Source organism: Schistosoma haematobium, chromosome 2, assembly GCF_000699445.3.
Source record: "Schistosoma haematobium chromosome 2, whole genome shotgun sequence".
NCBI classification, from domain to species: domain Eukaryota; kingdom Metazoa; phylum Platyhelminthes; class Trematoda; order Strigeidida; family Schistosomatidae; genus Schistosoma; species Schistosoma haematobium.
The window spans coordinates 41,091,437-41,099,258 of NC_067197.1; positions in this window are offsets into that span (position 1 = coordinate 41,091,437).

Here is a 7,822-nt window from a genome sequence, read left to right on the forward strand (position 1 = left end):
CTTAATGCTATATGTGAACCTCAACTCTGAGATGCGGGTAGATTCAGATAACGAGTCCCAAACAGAACGAAACGGGCGTTCTAGATTTTACTGTTAACCACTATCCATGGTGTGACTAGTTTATGGACGAACCAATCAGATATAAAATAACAGGTCTCGAATTTTGGAGCGAAATTCACTCATCCATTTGATTAAATAGAGTTTTGGCATTAAAGCTGATGTCAGTTCGTGATGAAAACCCTAAATCTAATTCCTAACCCCAACCATCAACTGTAAATCATAATTCTAATTCTTCATACCGGTTTATAACCCTCATTTGCTTCTAGTTATTAGGTAGACACTCTCAAGGTCACCTTAGCGTCAATCAAAGGTCGTTCATAAATTATAGTCTCACCCTATCCATTTTTGTTTATAATGCTTATGACTTAAGGCAATGTCGAGACAATCCGCACAGGATGCACATATGCCAATAAGAGACTGATCAATTGCAGTCCCAAAAATCAATAAAAAGATTCAAACAAACAATGCAAGATGAATACAAGTCTTTTTTAGTAATCAGGATAAATTATTGAGTAAAATATATGTATAATAAAGCTTAGATTACATAGACCAACTTGCTTACGAAGAAAGTTGCTTTCGCTAGATCGCCGGCTGTTTTTGTTTGACTGCTCATAGAAGGGCATCACGTGTAGAATGTAAAATACTCTGGGCTGAATTGCTTATTATTAGAGGGATTCATAGTTGCTTAGTTATTCAATGGAATAGTCAAGAGCTTTTTCAACATATTGTCTTGATTCATCGATATCTTATAGTATGCAGGCAACAGACATAGATTACTAAAGATAGTCGCACTCTATATCGGAAATGTCATATTTATAGATAACCGTGTGGTGGTCTCAGATCTTTGTATTAATGAAAAATATATATACTTAAGTAGGTTTTTGGAAACATTATAACTAAACAGTGAAGTAGTGTGATATATTCTCGACTGAATATTGATTGAATTTAGTCACTTAACCTCTTCAAACACAAGTACTTGCTTGATAGTCTCTTTACCTCTGAATCATCTATGTAATGATGTGAACTTTATATTGGTTAAATTAAGTCTTTAATACTCAAGCAAGTATTTGATTCGATGATTGCAAATTTATGTTAGAGGATGATTGTGATACATGAGTGGTCAAATGTTATTGTACAATAAGGCATGTAGGTTTTTCATTTATAAATTCAATTCTTTTAGCGTTCACCCTAAGTTTCGAGTATTAATGTTTTAAACACTTTTTTGTTGACATGTGTGTACGTGGACCATTAAGGAGATTAAAATTGTCACAGACTAATTATTTTCATTAATTCACTGACTGATGTCGCTTTATGGTAAAAGTGATCTTTGTACATAATACTTTTAATAAGAAGAAGAGCTGAGCGTATCAGTATTGATATCCATTTCATATGATTATCTTGGTTTCTGTAAAATACGATCATCACAACAAAATAATAAGTATAAGTATAGTTACTAACTTTATATGTGACTACAAAAAAATAGGAAATCCAGTGACATCTTTATGTTAAATTTAGAATGTTCAATAAGAAATAATGAGTCTGGAACACAGTTTCTTCTTACTGACTTCAGTAGCGATGAGTATCATGTGAACCAACAGATTCTGAACATGTCATCCCCTACAGTATTCCATATGGGAAAGGTGAATTACGTTTTGCTGTCAGGTTTAAGCAAGATTTCGTTTTTCAAGAGTAGTCATAATCTAAGATTTTCAAGTGATGAATATTTTCATGGGGATAGATCAATAATGTTGATGGTTGTATAATCTGTTTAGATTCAACTGGGTTTTTAAGGAAAGTTTCATCATAGAATGATGTTATTTGGTGAAGTGTTGAAAGCTGTAAACTATGAGATAGTAGTATCAGTTCATCTTGATTGCACAATGTACTTTTGTGGTGAGTAGCCAATACATTTGATGTAAAGTTAAATATTCTATGTTGTGTTTAAACTGATCATAGTAATATAATATAATTTTATACTGCGTACTTCGAATTTTAGCTCTTGATTGAGTATGTCGAAGTTCAGGACTTATTGGGATTAGTTCGATTTCGATATATTATTTCAAATTCACAACATTTCATGAACAATGTATAAAATAACACTTCTTCACGAATTCCGTCAAAAACAGATTTGACAAATGAACAAAGAAACTTGTACTTACAGACAAACTCCCAAACTATTCCCAGTTTCATATGGATTACAATGCTTGTGAATTAAATAAAAGATTGCGTTATGCGGGTTCTGGTTCTAGGAATAAACGGTCCTCTGGGAAGGTATGGCAATGCGAACACTAACTAGAAATAAATTACGAAAGTAGCCGTTAAATACCAGTCAATAATGTCTTTATGTCATGACTTTATACTGATTTTAGCTTGTGATCGATATGAATGTTGAACTACAACATAGTTTTAGTGGTTGCTCAGTAGTTTTCGTGGTTATAGGTCGATGTAACGTGCCGTCGGTGCCATTTCTAACTTGACTTTCAAATCTGAAAGCACTTAGTGATTGCTGACTCATGTTTTGACAGCCGGTAATTTCGTTTGTATTTCCCCACCTTTAATCTCTTCTCATTCAACTTACGCTCTGTAAGTTGCTTTTAACTACTTGTTAGTGTTTGGCAACCAGTTGCATCTCTGATTATTTCCGAAGATACATTGTAACGTACGCCAATTTTTTGTAAATTCTCAAAGTATTTACATGAACTGATGACATTTACTTCAGTTAGATTTTATCAACTCTTATAACACCAGGCACAGCTACTGTCACTTACGTTGTCGTATGTTTTAATCAATCTTAATTTTATTATTTCAGGAAGCCTTACTTTTCAGACGAACAGACAGGTTAATCGTCACAGATACCTCAAAAATTCAGTGGGGTTTCTCATCAATATATATTTATATAACAATTGTAAGAATAGAATCACTTTTTAGATAAATCGTTCGGAACCTGAAGTTTACGCGTATCTCAATCGTATGGTTGGATCCTTCGACAGATTCAACAGTAGCCATTTCAATCCACTTTAGGTCAAGAGAGAAAATATATTGTCCTACCTTAAGTGGAGTATTTTATTGCTGTCGAAGGCAAGATGAAAGCTACAGAAGAAAAACTCATAATGACTGACTTTTACAGTTTCAGATTAAGGACTGATTTAATTACATTCTTGTAAAATGTGATGTGTAAAATGAAGATGACAAATTCTCTTTCCTCTACAGATATCATGAAATGAAGGTTGTTAGAACCAATTTTTCAGCTGTACTGACTGACAAACGACCTACCTCAAACCATTTTTGATATCAGTTTTATCATACTTCCATTTTTACCGATAGATCGATGAATAAATCTTTTGTTTTTGTATGTTCAACAATATCCACTTGCTCCTAAGCGTTACCTTAATTACCCTCTCTCTGTACCTCAAAGTAAGATTTTTATGCTTATACATCCGGACTAAATATACTACTTATTCTTATGATATATTGCTAACATTATGATAGATGTAGAGCGTCTATTTCCTGCAGCTTGCTCATAAAAATATTGAGCTGCAAAAATTTCTATTGAATTCTGAGTTCATGCACATTTTCCAGTTAGTGTAGCTAAAATCAGAAGGCAAAATGCTGCAGAGTTTCCGGATATTACTACCCGAATGTTCGATTTGTTGTTCATGACAAATGTGATATTAATTATTTTTGATGGTCAATTATATCAGGCAGAACTTTTTAAAGTCTCATATCAACCAATTTGAAAGCCACAGACACCAAACTCATAAGAACTGAATTTTAAGAGTTTCAAGCAGGGGATTGATTCGATCAAATTTTCTCTACAGTGAATACAAAATGTGATGTAGTTGAGAGTGAAGGTCCTTAGATCTTTCTTCCATATAGGCATCATCACTTATTTCAAGCAGAATTTCTTAAAGTCTCCTATTAATCAATTTAGCTCACTAATATTAAGATCTATTTTCGGCTGTATCAAATTTCGCCGATTTGACCTTTATATTTTTGTGGCCCGAAATCTGACTCCAATTGGATTGTATGTTGCATGTCATAGAAAAATATATCGCCAAAAATGATATGGAAAAAATGGAACAAACTCAGTTAAAGCAGGAATAATAAAAATAGTCCAGTGAATTTCGAATGTCATAACGTGGAGTGTTTATAAAATTATAATTTGTTCGGTGAGTGATATGATTGCGAAAGTGTCAACACGAATAGAAATAATAATTCCACGTTAGGTGATGATATGACATTACTGTGATAGTGAGCATTTGATAATTATTTAAACCATAATGGAACAATCCGCTGGATGGATCAATGGGCAGAGTTGACATGAGGACAAATTATCGATAGGATAATACGATTTGAGCACATCCATGTCGTGCCACACAGGCTTTGCTGAGTGCATCTGATTGAAGATTAAGCTGGCTTCGCTGAGTTTGTTCGTCGAAAGTGTAGAGTGCAGAAGTTTCTTCATCGACGTAGCTTGCTGCGTTAGATTTCTCATCGGTGGGCTCACCACTTTTTTGAAGCCCTTTATTTTTACATCAATTAGATCGGACGATGTTATCGACGGGTGCGCCACTTACTTTACTTACTTACGCCTGCTACTCCCAATGGACCATAGGCCGCCGACTAGCATTCTCCAACTCACTCTGTCCTGGGCCTTCCTTTCTAGTTCTATCAAATTGTTGTTCATTTATACCATTTCTGACTCAATTTATCGGCGTAATTTGTTCCTTAGTCTTCCTCTTCTCTTTTGGCCTTGAACATTCCATGTGGAGGTTTGCCTTGTGACGCAGTTGGGTGCTTTCCTCAGTGTGTGTCCTATCCACTTCCAGCCCTCCTTCCTGTTTTCTTCTTCCACTGGGATCTGGTTTGTTCTCTCTCACAGTAGGTTGTTGCAGATAGTGTCTAGCCAACGGATCCGAAGTATTTTGTGTAGACAGCTGTTGTAGCGTGCACTACTTGTATTGACATAAGTAGTATATGATGTTGGTCGTGAACAGAAGGTCTGGCGGTAGAGAAACAAGAGGATCGAACAGTAAAGAATGGAAACAGGGTGCAATTTGTATGAAAATGCAGGAACAATGCAGTCTGAGTCATTTTGAGACAATTGATGGACATTTTACAAATTAAGCATTTACTTTATGATTGTTAGAACTTATTAACAAGTCATGTAATCTTGTGTTAAATACATTCGATTGTCCCTACTGGCGTCCTTGTTCACTACACTAATAATAAACACCTGTATCTTCTGGATGATGACTTTTGTAGTTCTCCAGGTTTACGCCCCATACAATAGAACTCTCTTGACATATTTATTGAAAATCCTGACCTTGATGTTGGTCGCCAATTGTTTTGAGTTCCAGATGTTTTTCACTTGTAAATATGCTGCTTTTGTTTTACCGATCCGCGCCCTCACATCTGCATCAGATCATGAAGTGATTTAGTTCAGTGATAAATAAACGTTAACGCTTAGTGATCAGTTACACAAAACCTGCTTCGGTTCGGGCTCCCAAGTAGTATTCCAGCGCTCACACAAATCATTTGATTTGTGTGGCGCATATATATTTGGTGCCTCCTTGTACCAGTGTTTATCTGTTTAAATAAATAAATAAAATGCACCAAACAGGTATTTGTGCACTCTCTTTACTGACCATATCAGAGCCTAAGCCTCCTTTAGGGTTTGAGAATACCCTTGTTCCATCTGGCTTAAATATAAGTGACAGCCTTCTCATTCTGCTCTAGAACCGCACTTAATCCCAATGGGGATCAATATGTAGTGAGGATAGGTCTGTCATTTGGCAAAAGGGTTGAAAAAATCTCACTATTTGAGAATTGTAAGATGTTTCTCAGCATAACCTCTTGCTTTTATTCTCAAATAAACCCTTGATTAGAAACCAAGTCGAAAGGTGGAGATAATGTTTGTGTGAAGTTATGAATAAATCTGGAATAAAACTGAAGAGCACCAATCGATGATCTGAGGGCCGAGATATTCTTAGGTGACGGTACTTGAATTGATGGAGCTAGGTGATTCATATCAGGTTCAAAACACTTAGCATTTACATTACAGCTTAGGTACTTGGTTGGATTAAGTTAAGACTGAAATTTGAATAGGTTTACGAGAACTTTCGTATCACAAAAGCATCTAAATGACTTTAAAAGACGTTCGTTATGCAACCCAACATTTTGAGCGCAAGCTACAATATCATCTGGATGCTTTCCAACACCATTTATAACCTTATGGAATATTGAGGGCGAAACATTCAATCTAGACCGTAGGAATTTGTATCAAAACGGTGTATTAATGGTAGTTAGTTCACTAGAGATTCCATTCAATTAAATTCGCGAATACGCATCTTTCAGGTCAATCTTAGAAAAACACCTTGACCCCCGTAACTTATGTAAAATATTTTCAATTTCTTCGGTTGTACAACTCTGTTGCAATAGACGAATAATCATTGTCAGGTGGTAATCACCATAAATTTAGGGTGAGTTCTGTATATCCTGTTATCCTTTTTCCAACCAGTTTACTTAGCTCATTCTTCACTAACTTCTCTTAAACTATATGGAATTAGTCTGCGCTTCAAGAAGATGGGTTTTCCCTTCACCTCTAACTGTACTAGGTGAATTTTCTTACCTTTCACGGCCTTTGAGGATTGTAAGACTTAGTCTTTGACTAAGTACTGTCAGAAGAATTGGGACATAAAGAAACGTGTACGCTCAGCGATCTTAAACCCCTTAACATAGACACAGATGAACCATACTAACTAGCAAAGGAATATTGGCACAACTACCCTCTTCGTTCCTCAATGGAATATTAACTGTACCAATAATGGGTAACGATTTCCAATGGTTTCAATGATCCCACTGCTTGTAGGTCACAAACGGACATCATCACGAGGAAACAATGAATTTCTTTTAGAAATAATTGACTCTATGCTATCAGTATCAACAAAAAATGAATTAGACTAGTCTGTGTTTGCAATGATTTTTGGCGTGAAGTGTAAATTACTGATGCAGGCAGCATTGAGCGATATTAAGTCCATTCTTCTGATCAAACCAGTTAGTTCTTATTCATAGTCATTTAGAGATTTAGTGGTGGATGACATGAAACTTTTACAAACCCCTAATAGATGTCCAAACGTCCAACATTTATGGAAACGTGCACAATGAGATTAACATAGATTACAATACGAGAGACAGAATGTAATGGCCAAAGATGAATAAAACGCGCTTTTCGAATTACTTGTCGGAATGATCGAAACAGTTTTTGTTAGAAGGTCTGGGGTTCCTGTAGATTAATACGTTTATTTACATTCGATAATAAGACATCGTGTTGTTTTGCCGTAGCATCATGAGAATCTTTATCGACATTTTCATGAATAAAACCATAGTCTATAGCTATCTCGGCGGTGCTTTTCTAGTTTGGGACCATCTATACCAGGAATCGGACGGTTACAAAGTTGGATATGCAGCTATCCACCAAAATCGCACTTAGCAGCTTATGTATGGAGCTGTAGTAGGAAGTCTCTGACAGTCTTATTTAGAACACGACGTAATTTATTGAACCATCCACTTTTATACGTTTTAAACGATGTTACGGGAAAGTGACAGGTTAGTAATCTCTTCAGTTTGCTGAAACATGGGCAAGACACAATCAAGAACTCAAAGTTGAAGTAAAACGTCTGAAATTGTATTGATTCGTTATAACAGATATGAACAAAACATGAAATATTTGACATTACAGTAAAGGTATTAGCTATTCACC